The sequence below is a fragment of the Felis catus genome, chromosome C2, assembly GCF_018350175.1.
Source record: "Felis catus isolate Fca126 chromosome C2, F.catus_Fca126_mat1.0, whole genome shotgun sequence".
Classification (NCBI taxonomy): domain Eukaryota; kingdom Metazoa; phylum Chordata; class Mammalia; order Carnivora; family Felidae; genus Felis; species Felis catus.
The window spans coordinates 26,973,975-26,999,084 of NC_058376.1; the positions used below are offsets into that span (position 1 = coordinate 26,973,975).

General features: G+C 36.2%; 1 long non-coding RNA gene across 1 annotated transcript in view; it reads right to left on the minus strand.

Annotated features, from left to right (window-relative positions):
• Window positions 1-25,110, minus strand: part of LOC109503371 — a 215,853-nt gene that overhangs the window by 23,996 nt on the left and 166,747 nt on the right. The window lies entirely within an intron of this gene.

Sequence of the window (25,110 nt, forward strand, 5' to 3'; positions counted from 1 at the left end):
CTGAAATGTTTTCATTTCAACATATTAAGCAATATAAAATTATGGAGATATTTCACTTTTTTTCATACTGTCCAACTGAACTAGCCACATTCCAAGTTCTCAATAGTCGGATGTGGGGTATTGGCTACCATACTAGGCAGCACAAGTGTAGAGAAGAAAAAATAAGAAGCAAAGACAGAGGTTTAAGAGGTAGGCATGGGTCAGGTTACTGAGGTCCACTTGCAATAAAATCCAGGCTTTGCAGTGGCCTATGGAACCCAATGATATAGCAACCTCCTGCCTTCTCCTTCCCTCATTCTTCTCAGCCACACTTGCTCCTCCTATAAAATGCCAAGCATGCTCCAACCTCAGGAACCTTGCTCTTGCTGTCTACTCTCTGCCTGGAACCCTCACCCCAGAATATCTCTCTGACTTGTTACCACACGAAGATTCCTGTCTGCTCAGATGTCTGTCAGAAGGTGTTTCCTGACCGATTTACATAAAAGCAAATTCGACTATTCTCCAACACTCTCTATCACGCATTATACTGCTTTAATCTTCTTGATGGTACTTATACCACTGGACATTCTATATATTTACTTGTTTATTGTCAGTTTCCCACAGAGCCTGGAATAGTGCCTGGTGCACAGAATACATCCAATGAATATGTGCTGAATGAATTGTTTGATGAACAAATTAATTATGTTTAACTCTTTCGCTACTCACAAATGAACTGCCTGCCTTAAATAAAATCTATGTTTTCCTGGAATTCAAAAACTGATATAATAAATATCAGAAATTGGGTTAAGTCTACTGGGTTTTTATTTTTTAATTTTTTTTAGTCTCTGAATTTTTAAAATGCAATGAACAGAAGCAATCTCTTTACATCCTTTAAAATCAACGAGATATTTTTATTACAAAGATTAAGCTTTTAGTTAAAAGTTTTTTTAACATTGCCTCTTATTTTTAGAGAACTTATTTCTGATATAAGATAATTTGATTTATGATCTGTTCCTATGTTTATGATAAATTTATATACGCCTTGTCATAAAATTCACTTTTCACCAAGTAAATACATTTATAAATTCTGAAAAATGGTATTCACTATTCCTAAAAGTGCTATCAAAGCCTGCTAGTACATTGGGCCTTTCAGACATATCACCTTTTTGGGAAGCATTCTCTAATAATCCCAGTCAGACTTTCTTTTTCTCTTGCACTTCCATCACTGCATCTGATATGTACCTTAATTCAACACCTACTTATATCAAAGATATTAATGAAAATGTTCTCATTCCAGGAAGGCTGAAACTGCCTTTTTCTAAGTTGCTAGCATAATGCTTTACACTTCTCAGTTGGATTTAGATAAATATTTGATAAATTGAATGAATTCTGTTTTGTTTTAATAATGTATGCATACATCTAGTCTAGAAGACTGGATAGGCAAATGTTGCCTAAGATAACCCCTCAAACACAAATTCATATCATCCAACATTTTTTCCAGACAAGAACTAATATTTATTAAGGTCCTATGATACATTAAAGATTTTACATGTGATCTCACTTAGTCCCCATAATATATGGAATATTATTAACTTTCTATGAAAAAATGAAAGCTCAGAAAAGAATAAGTAGCATTCACAAGGTCTAATGGCTGTTAAATGTCAGGATTCTCTCTGTCTGTCTGACCCCTGACTCTAAAGTATTATTTCGTACTTTACAGTAGTAATACTTCAATGTAGCTTGTAGTGACACAAGGTATATATTTTGTTATCAAAGTTACCCTAAGCCTGGACCCCAAAAGAGAACATTGGTAAATTAGGACTTATCTAGAGAAATGCAACCAAGATATGTTTAGCTTCTAAAGCTATATTTCATGTCACATTAAGGAATCGGAGAATTTTACCCAAGAAAATAGTAAATGATATTGCATGGTGAGGAAATTGGCCTCATCCAAAAGAGGTGTGGCCATTTTTGTACATAGGTCCTGGGAGGTAACCTCTAAACCCTTGGGATTTTCCAAGTGACAGGAATCTCTGTTTTTCATGGTGGACCCTCTGGAAAACCTGGTAAATCAATCGATCATGCTTATGTAATGAAGCCTCAATAAAAACTCTGGATGCTGAAGCTCACAAAAACTTCCCCCTTGGCGCTACCACATGCGTATTGTCACAGATCAATACTAGAAGGGCAACAGGTCCTGGGAACAAGGAAAGCTTCACATTTGGAACCCTCCAGACTCTGCATTGTGTCTCTTCCTTTGGCTGACTTCCGGCATCATTTCCCTGTAACAGCTATAAGTAGAGTAGGTTTCAGTTAGTTCTAGGAGTCTTTCTAGTGAATTATCAAACCTGAGGATTGATTTGAGAAACCCTACACATACAGTTGATGTCAGAAGTAAGGGTGATCTGTGTGGACTCTTTAACTTTGTAGTTGTACCCTGACTCCTTGTAGTTGGGTTCAAAAATCTTGGGCAGACTTGGTGGTCTGGAAGACTATATATACCTTTAACTCTGTATACTAATAATAATACAATAAATTTAGAGATCTCTAAAAATGTATTATAACATATTAAACATTTGTTGGGGAGAAGGGAACGTAAACTGACCTCAAATATTCAAAGTATTAACATGTAGACATACCTGGTATTGCTCAGAGACAAAATTTGGCTCAATGTAAGAAAGAACTTTCTAAAAATTAGAGTTATCCAAATACATCATTAGCTTCCTATAAAAGTAGTATGCTCCCCACCTCTGAAAATATTAATTCCCAGTGTAGAACGCTATAAGCTAGATGTAGTGGTAAGGGATTCCAGCCTCCCAAGAGAGGGTGGATGATTTTTGAGGTATCTTCAGACTCTGAAATTCTGCTGTTTCGTGCTATTGCTTCAAAATAGCAACTAATGAAGCCACTCTTACATGTTTAATAGATCAAGGTATTCAATTTGACTCTTACAAAAATCTGTTAATTTTGTTTAGCTTAAAAATACCAGGGAAAAATGGGGTGCCCTCGGAGAGACCATTTCAATTTATGTAGTGCTGGCTCAAATTTTCCAATACACGTTTTTGTCATTATCCGGGGAAATTAAAGAATACTTACTTTCAGACATTAATAGAATGTTTACCTTCCCTGAAAAACCATTCTACAATGAATATAAGAATTTTGATGATGTACCATAAGTATGTTGTTACAAATCAACCAAATCACAGAAAAGTCTTTTGAAATGAATCATAAATGCATATAAAAAATCTAAGATTGTCACACAAGAACAGAAACTACACATGTAACAATTTAATTTAATACAAAATATATTTACATGCACTCCATGAAGCTGTTTTTTCACCTTATAACATATCACTAAAAGTTGTTCACATCAACAGATCAGGATATATACCTTCTGAAGCTTTCTGAGTAATTGCCAGTTCTTTATACTGACCTGAATTTTTAGGTTCTTAAGTAAAACTCTCAGAGGATGGGTTTTATTGAATCATCAAAAATTAACCTGTTCTCTAGTCTAAGTTGTATTTCACACTTTTGTGTTCATAGTCTAATCAGCACAGAGTGTTGTCAGAGAAACTAGCACTAAACCACCTTACTTAAGACAGTTAATTTTTATGGACCTGTGTTTCATGAAATATGAGATAAAATAATAAGAATCCCATCATTTGAGAAGTGTAATAATTCCTGACCCAACCTTACCAGAGTGTCTTACTGCTATTTCTCTGTAGAGACTACAGGTTTGGGGTTGCCTCGGGCTCACCTTGTCGATTTTGACAACATTTTGCTCTAAAGGCTCAGCCTGTTCCAGGGTCCTAACTTTACAGTTACAAGAAAGATATTATATAAAATAATAATTTAAAAGTTACACATTAGATTAAGGAGCTTATCTAAAACAAAATTCTTTTAAAAATTGGTAACAATAGGAGCACCTGGGTTGCTCAGTCGGTTGAGCGTCCAGCTTCGGCTCAGGTCATGATCTCGCAGTTTGTGAGCTCGAGCCCCTCATCGGGCTCTGGGCTGACAGCCAAGCCTGGAGCCTGCTTCGGATTCTGTGTCTCCTCCTCTCTCTCTGCCCCTCCCTCGCTTACACTCTGTCTCTCTCCCTCTCAAAAACAAATAAACATTAAAAAAAGTTAAAAAAAATTTGGTAACAATAATATGTCATTATAAAGCAGCATGTCCACATTCTTATTTGGGAACAGAAGTAAGCAAGAAGAAAAGAAATATAAGAATTGGGTCACAGACTCCCACATTTCATTTTGTAGATTTATGTCACTTTCCGGAAAAGCTTCTCCAATTCCTGATAAGGTATTAAAATATATTGAGGGAGCCACAGAAATTGAAGAGAACTCATTAAGGTAATGCAGTTCTCAGAGTCTAAGTAAGATATTCTCCACCAGTTTTATGATAGAATATGGGTCTAATTTTTGTGACGTATTATTAAATAACTGGAGTATTTTATACATGATACCATAGATTTGAATTAAAAGTACCCACACACATGGAAAATTATTACTTATTTATCCCCAAGAAATATACAGTAGAAAGATATACCTTCTTCATATCTGGCAAGAGGTATGAAATTAGAGTTCTATCACAAAGAGATAACTATAAATTCAAAATCCCTAATTTTCCAGTTTTTTAAGCTTATTTACTTTGAGAGAGAGAGAGAGAGAGAGCACAAGTGGGGGAGGGGGAGAGAGGAAGAGAGACAGAATCCCAAGCAGGCTTGGCGACATCAGCTCAGAGCCTGATGCAGGGCTCAAACTCACTCAACTGTGAGAACATGACCTGAGCCAAGCAAGATCAAGAGTCGAACGCTTAGTCGACTGAGCCACCTAGGCACCCCTCCAGTTTTTAAAAAAATGTTTATTTATTCTTGAGATAGAGAGAGAGAGCATACGTGAGTGTGGCAGGGGCAGAGAGACAGGGGGACAGAGGATCCAAAGCAGGCTCCGTTCGGATAGCAGAGAGCCCAATGTGATATTTGAACTCATGAACCCTGAGATGGTGACCTGAGCCAAAGTCAGATGCTTAACTGAGTGAGCCACCCAGGAGCCCCTCCAGTTTTTTTAATGAGAGGAAACAAAAAGGCGACCAGAAAGATGGCTATTTTAAAATCCATACATTTCTGAAAGCCCATGAACAATCACATACTTTTATTTCCATTCATAAGAATGCATATATACTTCTGTTTTTAAAAGATAGTTGAGATTTCTTATCGTGCTTTCATATTTTTATCTCAACTCTGCATTCCAGCATAGACAAGGATGTACATCTTCTTGGAGTAGGCGGAAATAGTTCACATGCTCCACCAGAAGATAATTCTGATGCTTTGAATTGACCTCGAAATCTAGTTCCATATTAGTCTTCCTTAAAGTTCTTATAAAGTGAGGGGTCACCACAACAGTCTGGTTCTAATACAGTGCTCCTCACTCTTTTCCGAGAACCACCAATGATTATTTTAAGTTAGAGAAGTTCTACATATATGCCTTGTATTTGTGCAAGGTTATGTCCCCTGGAATTTCTCCTTAATTTAATCCAATTTCAGACATATGGGGGGGATAATCCATAGTCTGATATTCACTAGGGTAATGGTGCTCATACTTACTCAGTGGAATCACTAAAGATTAAGTTGCTTTTTTTGAAATATCATAAAATAATGACATATTCAATTCTAACATATGAGTTTGTGAAATTTTATTCCTAGGTGATACAACCAATATATACTTATGAAATCACAAACATCCTCCCACTTAGCCACAATCCAGACGAGCTTTCTATGTGCTTCTTGGTAGAATATACACAATACCATTTATGAGTAAATCTTGGTAAAACAAAAACAAAAACAAAAGCAAAAAGAACTTGAACAAAGCATCTCATTCTAGCTTTCAGTTTACAGGAATTACCAGTAGAGAAGAACATGGTCAACAACACTACAGGGATGCAATTCAGCAAAACCTAGAATAAGAAAGACACTGAAAGACAAATGACTCCATTTTACAACAAATAAATTGCGAACAACTAAAAGAAGAGGAAACTTAGAGATTGAAAGTGACTTTAGAAATGTATCAACCAAACGCCATGTGTGACCTGTGTTTGAATCTTCATTCAAACAAATTAACTGTAAAAAAAAATAAGACAATCACGAAAATGTAAACACTTATGCAATGTTTGATGATATTAGGGAACCACTATAAATGTTTGCAAATGTAATAATGCTTTTATAGTTTTAAAAATAGTGCTCTATTTTTAGAGGTACACACTGAACTATTTATAGATGTATGTATATTATATGATGTATGGGCTTGCTTCAAAATAATCCAGGAACTTAGGAATGAGTGAATGGTAGGTATAGATGAGACCAGTTTGGCCATAAACTAAATGAAAATTGAATAGAAGGGAATATATCTGAAAGAAATGAAATCACTATGTTAAAGATTTATCTACACCAGCATGTTCATTGCAGCATTATCAATACCCAAGATATAGAAATAACCTAAGTACCTATCGATTGGTGAAAATGTTATAAATGTTATATATATATATATGTATATATATGTGTGTGTGTGTATATATGTATATATATGTATATATGTGTGCATGTATATATATATACACACACACACATATATACATATATATATATATAATATTATCCAGCCATAAAAAAGAAGGAAATCCTGTCATTTGCAACAACATGGATGAACCTGGAGGGCATTACACTAAGTGAAATAAGTCAAACAGAGAAAGACAAACACTGTATGATCTTATATGTGGAATCTGAAAACAGATTGTAGGTTAGTGGCTGCTAGGGGCTGAGTAGTGGGGGCAAAATGAGTGATTGTGATCAAAAAATACAAAATACCAGTTATAAAATGAGTAAGTCCTGGGGATTTCACATACATCATGGAGACTGTAGTTAACAATACTGCATCATACACCTGAAAGTTGCTAAGAGAGTAGATCTTAACTTCTCGCCACCAAAAAAAAAAAAAAAAAAAAAGAGAAAAAAAAGAAAGTAACTGTATAACTATATGAGATGATGGGTGTGTTAACTAACCTTATTGTGGTAATCATTTCACAATATATTACATAATGTTATATGTCAAATATATCTCAAATATATCTCAATATAGCTGGAGGAAAAAGATATCAGTTGCCCCCCTCCCCCTCCAAAAAATGTTGAATAGTTAAACCTCTATGGATGATGAGCATGTAGAAGTTTGTAGTGCCATTCTTTCTAATCTGTATCTATTTGGAATTTTCATAATACCAGATCTTTTAAAAAGAAAGATGATTATCTAAAATATATTTCCATTAATAGTATAAGCAGAAAACCAAAAGAAAATATAGCAAACAATACATATGGAAGCACTCATTGGAACAGAAAATTTAGCTCATTTAGTAATATTTGGGGGCTAGGGGGCATTCTGACCAGGGTTTGGGCTAGGTATTCCACCTAAAATGAGTCTTCTAGAACAGAGGTCACTGAAGAAGCAGAGCAGGAAACCACAACGAAACCAATATATTTGGCTTATGTGTTCATAGAAGCAAAGAGAAAAGATTAAGATTAGCCGGAAGGTTGAAAGGAATCCTCACCTTCAGACCAAATGCTAAGTCATACCTTTTATGGAAGTACAGAAAACTTTATAGATTGAAGGGAATAAGCAGAGGAGATTAGAGGGTAAATAATTCAAAAAGCACTTTTGTCATATTCAAAACAGCATATATTAGTCTTTTCTTTGAAATACTGAGTGTTTAGACATAGGCTGTATGTTAATCTCTTTAAGGGTCCATATATATTTTCCCACTAATCCTTTCAGATTGATGTCGGTTTTACTGTCTGGTTACCCAAACCATTGTCAATATTTTGCCTGCTGTTTTGCTAGTTTTCCCTAACTTGAACGGAACTGTATTGTTCATGGCCAAATAATAGAAGACATCCATGTTACTAATTCAGTCTGAGTGTGCATCAAAACTTGAGCGAAACCTTTACCCTTTTGTTGGCCCATCCCTGGTCTTGAACTAAATGGAGTGTATTTGTTTGGATTGTAGTCAAATTGAACCCACTATTCAATCAATAATTGAACTATGCTCCTAAAATGCATTCTGTTTAAAATTGAAGGAAAATAACACAGAAGTGTTATGAAGAGCTGGAGTCAAGTGGAGGCTTTTTTTATTCTGGTTTGAGTATTTTGTTGCTATCTTAACCTTATGCTGGGCAGAGTCACGAATAGCTACATAAAATTCCTTTATCATCTGTTGCTTCAATGTGGAGAGGTCTTATTAACACAAGGACATTAAAATTGGATTGAGTCTGTAGCTAAACATTTAATTTTAATGCTTAGAATAACCTAAGCTGAGAAGGTAATAGCTATCATTTACTGAGTATGTATTTTAACCAAACACTGAGCTAAGGGCTTTACATAAGCATTGCATTTATATACTTTTTCATTATTTACTGATTGGCATTCCAAGAGATCATCTAGTCAGTTGCTTCTGTCAAACTCACCACTGTTTGCTCCAGACTTTGTGATGGCAGTGAGCAAAATTATTGCAGCTTTTAAATATGTATCCTGCTGTGGGCTGGAGCCAGCTCATACTGATTCAGGAGACTATTCTGTGCATCTTTTTTCCCTAACTCCACGTTAAGTGACATCATATTGCTAGTTTAAATGGCCGTGGTGGGAGAATGTACACTATGGATATTAGTAAATGTCATTATTTTCCCCTAGAGAGCCAGTTGCTAGACATTTACTAATACACCACGGTATGTATCCTTCTTTCATTTTCCAAGAAATGGAAATGTCATTGGGAGGACCTGCCATCGCCCAGTTATTGCTATTGTGGTAACAGTTAAAGTTAGGATGAACTTTGAACAAATAAGAGGAGAAGGGAAAGAAACTAGCACCAGTCGAGTTCCACAACTAGCTAGCCCTGCCCCAATTTGTTTGATTTCTTGAAAGGATGAGATATGAGGGCTGTTCTTCCAGTAACTGGGTGGGAGGTAGAATTAGGGAAAGACTCTCTACTTTGGGGTCAGCAAACTATGGCCTGTGTGTTAATGTAGCTGACTTCCTGTTTTTATAAGTAACATTCTCCTGGAGCAGAGCCACACCCATTTGTTTATGTGCTGTTTATGGCTCCTTTCACACACTAGTTCACAGAAGTGCGGAGTAATTGTGACCCAGCCTGTATGGCCTTTGTAAAGGCAAAAATATTTACTATTTGGCCCATACAGAAGATGCTTTCCAAAATGAGTGGGGCTGTGATATGTTTGACAAATGGATGATATTTTACGTGAGGTTAAATTCTTGTGGGGATGAGGCAGAAATAAGCTCAGATTCCTTGTTTTCTTTGTTTTACCTTCCTCTAATGAAAGCAGTCCCCAAAATATAAGCTACGTCTCTAAATTTTATTGTATCCACTCATGTGAATTCATAATGTAGGGTAAGATTTCATTCATTATGTCAGGAACACTCATTACTGTTCTCACTGGATACCCAGGCCCTCTACCTGAATCTCTTTATTCAATTATTCATTCTACAAATATTTAGTAAAGGCTACTAGGATCCAGCCTACCAGTTTCTAGGCACTAGAGGTATGCTCATGAATAACCAAAGTTCCTGTCCATATGGAGCTTATATTTTAGTGGGAAAGGCATATAATTGCTTGCATGTTGTCTAATATCGTATCAAGACATGATAACATTATGAAGAAAATTTAAATCAGGAAAGGTGCTAGGCAATGAATGAGGTGCTTTTTAAGATGTTTAGGGAAAGAAAGCATCTCTAAGGAGGTGACATTCAAGTAGAGAGACCAGAATAAAAGTAAAGGAGTGAGCCATGCATTTTTGGTGGGGAAAACAGCAGAAGCTAAGGCTCCCCAGGGGCCTGCCCTCAGCTGTGAGAAAAAGCAAGATGGAGAATGAAAAGAGGGGATGATGAGGTCAGCAAGGCAGGCAGGGACTAAGTAATAGAGGGCCTTGTAAGCACGGTGAAGAGTTTGTATTATATTCTAGTTACATGGAAAACCACTGGGAAGTTAGGAGGAGGGTGCTGACTTCAAATGATTTGCCTTTAGATTAACATCCTATCTCCTGTGCATAGTAGAGACTAGAGTGGGTAACAAGAAGGAAGAAGACCAGTTACAAGGCTATTGCAATAATTCAGGCAAGAGATGACCCACGCGTATAGGGCTTAGGGGTTATTGGGAACCATGGAAAGATAGTTCAAATGATCTTGGATTGAAAATTCTTGTAGGCTTCCTAAGTCTTCTTTATAACTGAGTGCTAATTTAGCTCCTACTATACAGAGTAGAGACTAGGGAAGAATTTGAATATTTATTCAACAAACATTGATCGTTAATAAGAGAACAATAGGTGCTATATACTTGAGATAAGAGGTCAAAAGAAGTTCAGTTCAGTGCAGGTAATTGGCAACAACTGGGTTCCTCATCTATAGGCTCTCTTAGTTCATACAAACCCCCCCTGACTCTGACCCCAAATCCCTCCACACTGTATTCATGGCACAATCCAGGGCCACAGCTGCTCATGCTCAGGATATCTGAGGCTGCTACTCTTCAAGATACTCTTCTCATCTGGAGTTTGAGGATGGGTGAAATGGATTAAAACAGAATACAGGTTATGTGTTGTGTACACACATGCACACACACAACACACACATGTATCCTAGTTCCAATATACAAGGTTGAATCTTCTAAAGTCTTGCCTTTTATGAATTTTGCCTATCTCTATTGACACAGTTATACAGTTCTTCAGCCAATTAAACTATGGAATTTCTTTACTTAATGTTTTAATTATGGTGGTCTCACCTGTCCCTTGTTCCTTTCTTACCTTTTCATTGTAAGGTTTCAGGTGAAATGCACTAAAAGTTTCAAACATTCTCTTAAGGGTCTTTCCTATTGTTTGACAGAGAGGGACATATGTTCTCAGATTAACCCTACAACTCTCCATGTTGCAGTGAGTGTTGTGAATTCAGTGTCTGCTCCAAAAGTTATGATTCTTTCTTTGTCCCAAACAAAGGGCAGATCTTTGCTGGTTTCCCAAACCAAAAAGATTCAAGCCCTGAGAGAACATTTGGGCATTTTATTAGAGTGGTGGCATTGTTCCTGGTAACATAGACTTGCTTGTCGACTCCAAAGGAACCTTTCAATGTCAGCTAAAATCTGGGTTTTATAAAAAGGAGAGGGAGGGGTGTGAATCAATTGGCAGACAGGTCCCAAAGCTGAGAATAAGTGTACCAAGCTAATATTCCTGAAAATACGGTTTTTGAAATCTAAACACTGTGGAAGCCAAATTGCAATACAAGGCACTTTGATGTGACTTAAAAATTATTTAAAAAGCAAGGAAATGGTAATGACTGTGGCAAGTTTTTATATATTATATGTTATATATAAAATACATAAATATATATATATATATGTATACACACACACGTTGTTGCTATATTTTTAATTTTGAAAATGCCCTAAGCGTACAACCTTGACCATATTTTCCATAGTATTATGGTGAAGATAAAAAATAAAATGGAGACATGGTAATCCTCTACAAGGTATGACTTCCTCCACCTCACAAGCAAGGCTTCAGAGAGTGCCTTGGGAGCTCGGGAAGGGTTAAAGTTTTGTCTGTGACACTGAAATTGAGGCCAGCTGTAGGTCATATTCACGTCCCAGTCACAGGAAAATGAACCTGTGAGACAGAACCTAATTATCTGCTAAACCAAAAGCCAGTCTCAGTTCAATAACTTACGACAGAGCTAGCAGCCAGATATAGTGTTACCATGGCAACGCTGGAAAAAGCTCCACTGCGGTTGAGAATAAGGAGGAAAAGAAGGAGACTGTAACCCTAAATGTGCTGTAGCCGTTTGATCTCACACAAGTGGTCCGTCTGGAAAACCAGGTTATCCTATACATGTCTACCATTGTCCATTCACTTTAATATCTGCTACAATTACTGAAAAGGGAAATGCAATCACAATGTCCTCTGGGTTTAAAAACAGCCCACTAACAAATGGCTAACTGGGAATTAATTTTAAAGAGAAATACATAAGCTTCCTCTTTCTCCTCCTCCACGCCATCCCCAAACACAGATCAAGCAGGACACAAAGGGTGCGGATTCTTGAATACTTCATCATTGTAATGAATGAGCTCCGTGTCTACAAAATGCACTGTCATCCTATTTTCCTCTTATTCCCAAATGCCAACATACTTTTGAGAGAAAACTTTTGGGAATTAAGCAATAATATTTGCCTATTGAAGGGGTTGGGGTAGAACCCAAGAGTAAGGGAGAGCTAATATTCCTTTGTGAACTCCACCTAAACTTTCAAGTGAAATAATTTCCTGGAATATCCAGTTAAGAAGAATCAAACATTAGAGGGAGATAAGCCTGACAGGTTGGTCATTTTTCTTTTGGCCAGTTCATCTTTGTAGTTCTTTCTAGAACAGCACTGGATTTATGAATTTAGGAGATGATACAGCTTATGCACATAAAAACTTCAGAAGCCAGTTATCGTAAATACTGTGAAAATGGCATCTCACTAAAAATATTTGCAGAAGAAGAAACAAGAGCTTACCATACAGTCATATGCACTTGGAAGAGAAATTCAGAAGTACATTCCTTTCTCTCTTTTCAATCCTTCCCAATGGAGATAAATCGTGCTAAAGCTTGTCAGTTACAATTATTGGATTTCACCATATTTGACAATTTTGATATGCCATTAATGATGTAATAAGACACATCTAGCACATAATGTTATCACTTGGGCATGCTATCCAGTTGTAATACCAAATTTGAATCACATAGATATGTATGTATAAATATATAGATACAGCAGTGTTTCTTCATGTATAACTCATAAATATATTGGGTTTGGAATATGGACAGGAAGGAATATGGAGATGAATAATATCCTCTTCATATGCATGAATAACTCTGCAGTAATGCAAATGAGAAAACACAAAATGGAAAGTAGGTTTCTTCTAGCAGAAATATGACTAAGAACGTAGCCTGAAATTTGCCAATATATTACAGTCACTTACAATTTCAGTGTATTTTCTTTAAGATGCCACATCTTTTAAAACATTTTATCCTGCTCTATTATATTTTCACTATATAATTACATAAGTCCAAACTTCAAATTTCCTTAAACTACCGTGATGCATGAAAAGGAGTTTCAGTGTTTTAAAAAGATAAAAGGTGGTAGTAGTGGGGTGAGGGGCAGACAGAAAAGCAACATCAAAGGGTGAAATGAATTTTCTGATTAATTTCCAGGTAGAAGTAACCTAACCTCTGCTCCTGACCCTAACTTAATTCCTTTTCAAGTAAATGGAAGCCAGAAAGTATACCTCTTTCTAAGACAGATGTTTCTGAGATCTGATTATTAAAAGGGTCTTATTAGTTGCAAAGATGCCAACAATACAGTCCAATACACTCTTTGGGTCCTATTACTCATAATATAAATAAGTTTTTCTTTTAATCTTTCTCCTTAGATGAATTAATTAGTTAGAAAAGAAAATGAGGCAATTTTATCAGAAAAGCATCTGAAAGGGCTATTGATTTAAATGCTTTTACATTTTAGCCTTATCACACATGGTTAGCTTGCAGATATGAGCCTAATAATGTTGCAAAGCACCAGATTTCACTGGATTCTCTGTTCCACTTGGATTCCCAGAAACGGTATTGGAAGCACTAACAAAGAAATAGTACTGTTTTTCTCACGATGTTCCTTTAGACAATCTTTCTAAACTATTCCATTGCACACTTTCTTTAAAAGCATCAATCTTTCCTGTATTTTTGTAAATAGGTGTGCTTGTGCTTTTGTTTATTTCTAACTATAATCCTAAAATCCATCCATAAGCAAGAATCAGGTGGAGCATATGCTCCATCCAGTATAAAGGCATTAATATGTTCAATTAACCTTAACCAAATACAATAAAGCAGATTATAGCTGAAACTAAGTTTAAAATTAAAACTAAGTTTACAGATTAAAATAATCTGCTTGCCATATGGGAAGTCCTCAATGCATTTGTTGATTGAGTGAATAAACTAGACTATCTCCTAAGGACTAAACCAAAAGGAGAAAAAGCAAAGTCTTGAAAGAAACTTAACAACAACAATAACAACAACAACAACAACAACAACAACAACAACAACAACAACAAAAAGCCAGATTAAATCATATGCTACCCTTGGATACCCAACTTTGCATGAAAAAGCTTCCAATTTTAAGACATTCTAAATTAATTCACTAGGAAGGAAAAAGAAAACCTAGAAATATAGTTGTCACTATTGTCTCTACCATTTTAAAATGGACTAGAACATGCTAGAATACATAAGAATTTAGTGTATAACGAAGGTTTCTCATCTCTGATTTCTACTCTCTCCCCATTAAGGCTACCCAGTTTTCTGGTCCTCACTAACCTCTGCTAATATGTCTCTTTGGGTATTGGCCTTTCACCCTTGAAAAATTCACAAAATTCTTCCCTCAGCAGTAAAACTATATAATGTTACTCTCCAGAAGTCTAGCTTGTTGATTAAACCTCTCCATATTGGTCTAGCTGGTGCTTTGGATCCTCTGAATTTCCACAACATCCTCCTGTTGTGTCAGCTAAATCCTTGATGCTTCTTGAGGACATGGAAACTTCTCCAGAGTTTTTCCATGCTCGGTTAATGGACTTTCTTAGGAGATGGTGATGGGTGAAGGGTTAGAGGGGAAGGGTGCAGGTTCAGACTCCCTCTCGTTCTCCCCTGATGTCATTTCTACAAGCATCTACAAAGCTGCCTCCCAGGGTTCTGAGTGGGCAGTGACCATAACCCCTCTGGCCCTTTTGTCTTTATACTCATCTAACAGGAATCTGTTACTCACTTCCCTCCCATAGAAGCTGCAACACAAGGAGCCGAATATATGATGTTCTTCACCTACATGCATTTTCCTCCCTTTCTCTTAGACTCTAGGCTGGCTTCTTACTGCCCACAGCCCACGAAGTTTCATGTTGTCCTCTGTGATAGAAAACTACTACTAGTTCATCCTGAACCCTTCTCTCTTTTATGGTTAACCTTAAAAAATTCTACAATCCAGGTCTCTAGCATCAGGTTAACATTTCTGGCCATGTCCTTTAGGAATTAAAAATAAAGTCATTTCCCTCTCAGGAACCTAGCCCTTCCAAACTAGAGCAGTTTGTTTTGAGCTTATTGACTTGCTAACACTTTTTGAACACATAATCTGCTAGGCACTTTAAATCTTCTGTTGACTGGTTCTTGATTGTGTCCGCCTTCCCCATAAAGCAATAAATGTCATTCATTAAATGAATAGAGAAAAATAAAGCAACAAGCATGATTTGGGGAAGGAATAACCTTGGTTGAAATTTTCTAGGTCTCATCCCCCTATACAGTTAACTATGGCTCTATCAATTCTATCTTCTAAATATTCCTCTGATCTCTCCTTGTCTCTCCATTTCCACTGCCACCACTTTCACTCAGGCCATTATCATCTATCCCAATTAATATCCCAAGGGAATCATTATACATAATCATATAAAATTGTATTTATCATCTGAATACTATTTATATGAGGGAAAAAAGGATGGAAGAAAACTCAATTTATACTTCTGAATGGGCGACTTATGTTATACCAAAGCAATAACATAATGAGCATATGTTAAAATGACAATATGTGGGAAAGTGTTCATTTGGTATTGACCAATTAGAAAGCAAGTTAGAAATGATTATGAAAATACTGAATGTATGTGTGTGTGTGTGAACAAAAGGGAGAGACAGAGAGAAGGTATGCGTATATACTACATGATAATAGGTGTTATTTTCTGAGTGATGAGACTAATACATTTTTCACTTTTTTATTTGTGTAGAATTTAAAAATTTTATAATATGAGCTCTTGTTATCATTGTGCAGGTAGAGTTATATTTATTTTGTAAATAAACTAGCTGTATTTAGAATAATGTGAAAATATTTTTAATTGGCTTAAAATGGATTGACACTACAGGGTTTAATAACATTGGAACAGTATGTTTAACTCCATTTGTAACCAGTAATACCATTTCTCCAGTTGCATATAAAAAAATTCATTATTTTCAGGAAATGAGTCACTTGAGGAGGACAGGAGTTTGAAAGAAGATATGTTTTCATAAAACAATGTTATAAAATATTTCTACCTCTTTCCAATAAAAATATATTATTTAGGCTAACGGTTGAGATATTATGATTTTGTTTTATTAATTATTGAAAACTTCAGGAGCACCTGGGCAGGCTCAGTCGGTCAAGCGTCTGACTCTGGCTCAAGTCATGATCTTGTGATTCGTGGGTTCAAGCCCTGCATCCGGCTCTGTCACAGCTAGGAGCCTGGAGCCTGCTTCAGTTTCTGTCTGTCTGTCTGTCTGTCTGTCTCTCTCTCTCTCTCTCTCTCTGTTCCTCTCCCACTCACACTCTGTTTCTATCAAAAATAAATAAACATTAAAAATTAAAAAAATCATTGAAAGCTTTAAGGTTATGTTCACAATGACAGAGATTGCTAGTTTTCCTGCAATATCTGTTCTCTTCATCTCCCTCTAGTATTTAACTGGGTGAATGACTATTCACCCAGAATAAAGTCTATATTTCTATGCACACACTCCCCAAAAGCTTTGTGTACCTGGTGACTAAGTTCTAAAGATATAGTGGAAGATGTGTAGAAAAATTCCAGAAATGATCTTTTTTTTAAAAAAAAATTAACGTTTATTCATTTTTTGAGAGACAGAGTGCAAGTGGGGGGGGCGGAGAGAGAGAGGGAGACACAGAGTATGAAGCAGGCTCCAGGCTCTGAGCTATCAGCGCAGAGTCTGATGTGGGGCTGAAACTCAAAAACCATGAAATCATGACCTGAGCTGAAGTCGGATGCTCAACCAACTGAGCTACCCAGGTGCACCCGGAAATGATCTTTAAAAGGAAGTGCAGTGTCTTTATTTTTCTCTTTTTATTCCTACTGACTGAAAGTAAACAATATGATGGAGCTCCAATGGTCATCCTGAGATTACCTGGGAAAGAAATGTCATTTGTTTTTTATTTAATTTATAATAAAATAAAAATTTTATTTTTAAAAATTTTTAATGTTTTATTTACTTTTGAGAAAGGGAAAGAGACAGAGCACAAGCAGGGGAGGGGCAGAGAAAGATGGAGACACAGAATCCGAAGCAGGCTCCAGGCTCTGAGCTGTCAGCACAGAACCCGACGCAGGGTTCAAATCCATGGATGGTAAAATCATGACCTGAGCTCAAGTTGGATGCTTAACCAGTTGAGCCACCCAGGTGCCCTGGAATGAAAGTCATTTAAAAAGAGCGTCGAAATAGAAGCAGCATAGGTTCCTGACTTCAAAGTGCTCAACTAGCTAGGTTTCTGGGAGAATGATTTTCAAAGCTATGTAGCCACCTCCCAATTTTCCATGATTTGTTCACATCTACCTCTGAATGTCACAGTCACACCATAAATCCAACGTGTCTGATGTCAAAGCTCTATTAACTGAAATGAGAACCAAGGAGGGTCTGATGCTGGTTCACAGAAGGATTATCATGATTCTTTCATTCTTCTAGTGTCAAAAGGTGGAGAAATTTAATGTCATCTATTCCTTTTTTTCCTTGCCACATTTTGTATACCTATGCAATCTACTTAGTCATTAAGTCCTCTTTAGTATACAGTCAAGAGATTTCGCACATTTACCTCCTTTTCACACTAACTGTGCATAGTGGTTCTTAACTTCGGGGTGGTTAGTCTTTATTGAGAACCTTATTAATACTATTAGATTATTTCCCCCAGAGAAATGGCATGCCTGCTTGAAATGTTTCATGTAATCCAACGGGAACATAAAACTTCAAAAGACCCAGGGTATGGGGACCCAGGTTAGGAACCTCTGGTTTAGATCTTTTTGTTGTTGTTGTTGTTGTTGTTTATTCTTTTGTCTAATTGTCCCCAATATCTTCTCATTTCAACATTCTCTATCCAATTATTTCTCAACTGGAGTGTTAGTTGACCATCTAGGAGGTTTACAGAATGCATCTGTCTGTGTAGGCTCTATTCCAAAACTAAGGAGTTGGAATTTATAGGATAGTAAGAGTGGTGTATCTTCATAAGTAGTTCCGATATGTCCTCTGGGTTGAGGTCTTAAGTTACACTGACCTCAGATTAATCTTGTATCTTTCATTCTTGCATCTTCCCCCCAAATCCTTTACAGGTTCCCAGTGCCTACCACACTGTAAAACTGCACAATTGCCAGAAGAGCCCCTGTGAGCACTGTACAGCCTCCTTAAGCTGCTCTTAGCTTGCTCTCCCATTGGCTTTTTGTAAAAATATACTCAATCTTCCAACAAAATTGAAAGCCAAACATAGCCCATCTTTTTGTTGTTGTTGTCCCTGTACGTTTGCACACAGAGTATATTCCTCCTGAAATCCAGCCCTTCCATCCCTTCTTCTAGAAACCCTTCCTATCTATCACATAGCTGCTAACGACAGTCTCTTCTAGGGGAATTTTCTTGATTCTTGATAACTAAGTAAACATGTCCCCAAACACTGCAAATCCCAAAGCATTGTGTTTTTGTATTCTTTCTGGATCTATCACATTATAGCTTGGTAAGGTTTTTTTTAGTTTTTCTTATTTTCTCATAAGAACATAATATCCTGTGAAGAAAGGCTACTAACTTCATTTTGTATTTCCCACATACCTAGAGCAGATTCTTATTTTGTATAGATAATGAAAGAATATATGGATAAGTAGAACGATGGATAGAAAGATTTAAGGGTTAGAAGTGTACTGTTTATAATAATCTGTAATCCTACTTGTCTGTGGGGCATTACAAAATAATGAATTTAGCAAAGAGTATTCCTGCTTAGAAGTGAGATTTAGGACAAAGTTGAAGATTAATGATGAAGATAAAGAAAAATCATGGGGCGTCTGGGTGGCTCAGTCAGTTACACGTCCAAGTCTTGGTTCTGGCTCAGGTCATGATATGGTGGTTTCGTGAGTTCAAGCCCCACGTGGGGCTCTGTGCAGGTAGTAGAGTCTGCTTGGGATTCTCTCTCTCTCCCTCTCTCTCTGCCCCTTCCCCAGTCAGTCTGTCTCTGTCTCTCAAAATAAATAAATAAACTTAAAAAAAATAAAGAAAAATCACTACCAGACTTTGTGGTAATATTTCCATACTTGACAAACACAGAGAGGTGATGCTCAAATTTTCCATTAATAGTTGAGAAGATCTAAGGCTTCATTGAATTTAGATCACTCTTGTGGAGGGAGCAAGCAAGCAACAATACTAAGGAAGCAGAAGTTTCTTCCTCTCTATGGTTTTAAGGAAATGATAGTGTTCTCCTAGGTGGAAGATGTCACACAGTAGGTTAATTTTTTAAAACTTTCAATGGCAACCTCCTAAAATATCTAAAAATAACTTCTTTTACCACTAGTCAAATGTGAAGTTATTTCTGTACCTCCTGGGTTGAATGTTCAAAATCATTGAGGCAGAGTTTAATGGTTCACCCACCTAATACAATTAAATGCACGCTATTAATAATAAGATAAAAACAGAGAGGGAGGCAAACCATAAGAGATTTCTGACTGTAGAGAACAAACAGGGCTGCTGGAGGGGAGGTGGGTGGGGGAATGGATTGAATGGGTGATGGGTATCAAGGAGGGCACTTGTTGGGATGAGCACGGGGTGTGATATGTTAAGTGATGAATCACTGAATTCTACTCCTGAAACCAATACTATACTATACATTAACTAACTTGAATTTAAATAAAATCTTGGAACAAAAAAAATAAATGCATGCTATTTTTTATTGACTTTAGAATATATGAACCTGGCGTTTATATGCAAGAATATAAAAGTACAAATTCTTTTCAGAGGATTCTTGGCTTTGAGACCCACTTGACTGAAGTTCAAAATCATTCCATAAATGACATTATGTATTATTAAATTATCAAAGGTTAATCTGTATATGTGTGTACACAGCTTATATTTTTAAATCACAGAACATATAAAAAATTTGCTAAGCTAAATATCAGTTGCTGTTACTGCCATATTTTTAAATTATCAGTATATCATGGTTAAAATAAACTCTGGCTTATTGGTGATTTTTCTTCTTATATAAAATTTTAAAAATCAATTTTTCCATTCCAAGATTGAAGAAGGAAATAAGAATGTGGTTTTATAGCTAAAAGGAGCAATAGTATGACTGAACTAATCCTCTGATGATCATGAAACTCTCAAATAAGTCTCAAGAAGACATAAGAAAAGGCTTGGAGTAGTAACCCAAGATTTGTGCAATGAAATTGATTTCCATTCAAATCAGGTCTTTTACTCTTCTTGAAAATGTCAAGGTGTCAGCCTTGGCCATTACAAGACTGTGATTTATAGTTGAGACAAAGCGATAGTACCAGCTGACTGTCTGGAGCCACAGCACAGTGTCTGGAAAGGCTGCTGATGACAGTCACCGCTTTTCTTAGCCAATCAGCAAGCCTTAACTAAAACCCTGGTCCTTCCGCCTCCATCGTGATAAGAAAACGCTAAAATGCAATCTGGAAAATTTACTTGGTGGGAAATAAACAAGCGTTGAGGGAGGAAGTAGGTATAGTACTTTCACAGAATAAATAACAAACGTTATTTATGGTAATCTATATTTCAGACATTTAGAAACACATATTCATAATAAGAGCATAAACAGATGTTTAAAATATGACAACTTATTTTAATATACTTGAAACCACAGCATAATTTTGTAATTTGATTAATTAAGGAGAAGAATTGTGAGTGTTAAAATCAATTTTCAAACTCTCTAAATTATATTTATAGCATTGCTCATCTGCATCACAAAAAAAACACCCAAAATGTTTTGCATTAGAATCATTATTCATAGCAAATTAATCTTTTTCTCATTGAGAAAGATCCCTAAATAGTAGTTCTTGATAGTATAATGTTTAAAACTGCCCAGGTCATACCAAAATAAACAACAAGCCAAGAAGGGAACAGTTTGACATCCTAATCATATAAAACCATATAATGGCTACAAGTATATATAGATATAATTATAGATATAATTATAGATACATATATAATACATATATAATCATATAATAGACACAATTATATAGAGATATAATTACATCTCTCTCTACAAATATAGCCAAATAAGTTGTCATATCTGTATATAATTACAGCCATTATATAATTTTATATGATTAGGATGTCAGCAACATAAAACTCCCTAATATTAGAGGCGAAAGTGGAAGGGATATAAAATTTTCTGTAACAGAACAGCCTAAACATATGGTGGCTGAGGATAAACACTGGACTACAGAATATAATCACTATGCCTTCTGTACCAAACCCCCATTTGTAATGATCTTAAATAATTTTTTAAATGTCAAATTCCCACATGAGTCCAAATGCTGACCTTCCCGATGTATGACATGTATTAAATGATCACAGAAAATGTTAAGAAAATGCAATTAATCTCCATGATACACTCAAGGTTGCAATTTGCTGCTGCAAATGTTTTATAGTTATGTACAGAGCACATTTGGACTAAATAAGTTAATATTGCCTGTATGTATGTTCATAGGCTCCACGAAGTTTACCAAGACAAACATATTTGATAGAAGCCCATAACATACCACTCTGCTTAAACAATTTGGAAATTTGTGGTGGTTGTTGGGAGCCCTGTTATACTTTGCCTGTTTAAATTCCCTTCAGCCTCTGCTATTGACATTTCCTTGCTATGTTAATCTTGCTCTTCCTCCCCTCATAGTCTGTCCAATCTGAGTAACTCTCATCTGGACAGAGTAGTGGCTCCAAAACAGAACCAATCAGAGCCTTTCTGAGAAATGAAATTGATGGAGGGGCAGAGAGAACCGTTTTATTTTTTTCTTCTGGAATCACAAGCTCTAGGAATGATGCATGATGCATGTCTAGAGTTGCCAGTGGCTATCTTTGCCATCACACTGAGAGAATGTGAGAATGAAGTCAACCACCCAGGAATGAAGTTAGCACATTAGAGAAAGAAAGAGAGAGGGACAGATATTGAGATGGGGTTGGTGGGGGAGCACCTGGGTAGAAGAGGAGAAGAGGAGAAGAGAAGCAGGAGGAGGAGGGCAGGGAAAGAGGAGGGGAAGGGGGAGAAGGGGGAGGGGCAGAAGGAGGAAGAGACGATGATGATGTACATACACAGTTTCCTACTCTGAGCTCGATTTTGAGCTTTTGCTATCAAAAGAGTTCTGATTAATGCTGTGATTTAAGTTAAGGCTATTCTTTCCTGTGGAAATGTCCCCTGTGGAATGGAAAAATACCCAACTGTCTAATCTGATACTAATTTTTTTTTCCTGAAATCATTTTACAATCATTTTCCTCCACATCTTTATTTTATAAATCAGTTGTAAATGAGGAAAATGAAAAGGAGAGAGGTTCAGTTCCACAAGATAACTAATGGTAAAACTTGTATTAGAATGTGGTCTTCTATCTTCTACTTCACTATTCAAGTTCAGTGGTGGCACTTATGATGCAAAGGTGGAAAACTCCAAGTTTATTCTGCATATTTTGTTAACTCCCAGAGAACAGTCCAATTAGAATGCTTTGGTCCTTTGACTAAGTAATGTAATTGCTACTTTATGAAACTGAATAATCAATGTTATTGTATTAATTCACTTAAAAAAAGAAATTAAATAATAGCTTTTTTTAGAGGGATTGAGGTCATATGTAAATACTGCATTTTGGTCCAATTATTCTGGAAATAGCATTTTTATAAACCATAATTATTAACATTTTCATGGTCTATGGTTTTTAATCACCAGACCTTTGCATAGTATAGGGAATCATAAGAACAGAACATAAGCACTGCAAAATCCTAACAATACCCCATATCTTGCCCAAAGCAACTCAAAGTATATGGGTAGCTATTTCAGCTACAACTATAAAATAGGACACACCACATAGAAGTCTCATCTATAAAGTATAAAAGAGAATAAACTGCCAAATTACAAGACTTATGAAATGCTAAGGCACACAAAAAGGACAAAGAGTGTTAAATAAGACATATCTTTTGTAGACCATAAGCTATTTGAAACGAGAATATCTCTTTTTCTATCCTATAGGTGGCACTCAGGAAGCATATGATAAACACATTTATAGTAAATAATTTTTAAGTGCCCCTGGATCTGAAATAATTTCCCAATGATGTTTGCCTCTCACAGTTTGGGACAGTGTACGCCCAGTAAATTTGGGTGATGAAAACGATAGTCTGTATAGCAAAGGCAAATAGTAAGACCCAAACAGGAAGAAATTAATATTCACTGAATGTTTTCTTGGTGCTAAGGACCAGGATAAGAAATTTACTCAGATTATTTTATTGATCAATCATTAAGTCTACACAAGCCCTTGATATTAAAAGTTCATAAAAACTTAAATCAATGGGGGCACTTAGGTGGCTCAGACTCTTGATTTCAGCTTAAGTCATGATCTCATGGCATGATCTCATGGTCATGAGATCAAGCCCTGCATAGGGCTCTGTGCTGGGCATGGAGCCTGCTTAACAGTCTCTCTCTCTCTCTCTCTCTCTCTCTCTCTCTCTCTCTCTCTTTCTCTCTCTCTCTCTCTCTTCTCCTCCTCCTCCTCCTCCTCCTCCTCTCCCCCTTCCTCTCCCCCTACTTGTGTGCATATGCATGCACTTACTCTCTCCCCCCAAAAATCTTTTTGAAAAATTAAAAAAAACTTAAATAGATGGAAATCAGTTTAGTTGTTTGGTAAATGACTCAGGCTACATCTAAATGCATTGAGGGCAACAATTACTTTTTATCATAATATCTAAAATTCTATAGCTAATATTCATACATCTGACATTTCATTTTAAAGCCAGTAAAATTTGTTAAATGATCAAGTCTTAATTGACCACAGTGATCCCACATGTTGATGTTGCCTTAATTCACTGAGATTTTTTTTTAAGCTAGGTATACATTTGTGAATAAACGGATAAATTCATGGATTACCAGCTCATTTTGAGTTGATAAATTATATTTATGAACTGGCAAATCCCACAGGAGTTTCATTCTCAAGCAGGGTCTCTCCACAACAGCAACAATGATGTGTTACTAGTGAGTCCAAATTTCTATCCTCTTTACAACTTGTAATTCCTGAGACAGAGAATGACAATCCTTTCCCAATATCTGTGTCAATTCTAAAGGAGAACATTAGGAGAAAAGCTGCTAGAAATTTCAGTCCTGAATAGGTCATACTGGCCTTTAAATGGATTTTATAAGCAGTTGCTTATCTCAACATTAGGACTAATAAGGTATATATTCTTATAGATGTGCGTACTCTTTATAGATGCACCTGTCTTGTAGATAAATCAAGGGTGAAGAACATTTCCTAAAGTCAGTAAGAGATATGGCAGGGATCATTTTTTATCTTTCAAATGCAGCATCATACAGTCTAACTATTTATCAGCAATTTGCTCTTTCAGAATCACTTTATTGCATTTATTTAAAATATTATAAATCATAGAAATGAATGGGAGGAAATGAGCTGAAAAGAAGACATAAGTTGAATATCTTTCTCTCAAAGTAGCAAGAGCACTTCTGTTATGGTGTGTCTAATTGTTGAAAAATACATTATCTCTTTGTTTCATGTATATACTTAAGTGATTTTAGTCAGTGCACTAGGTGGCCCTCAATAGAGCACACCCTATGGAAAGAAAACACATTTTCTTTAGACATAAGATACAATTCCTTGGAGATCCTGTTAATCATTTTTCCTTTCTAATTGAAAAAGTCACCACAGAAATTAGAGTACGAATTTCATTATTCTAGAAAGAACCTTAAAAGTTGACATGTCTTTGAACAATTGTCTCAGAAATCCTTTTTTAAGTACATTTTCATTTTCTGGCATGGCTTGAATTGAATTCTAAACTTTCTGCTGCTTGTCCTCTAAGCCCCTCTGGTGAATTTAAATAGGCTTCCCTATATATTTAGTACATTCAAGAATTCTTTGTCGCAGTGCCTACTCTGCTTTATTATTAGAAGGCTGTCTCGGAAGTCCAGCAGCCAGTTTGTTTTCTGCCATTAATAAAGAGTCTACTTTTTTCCCTCACT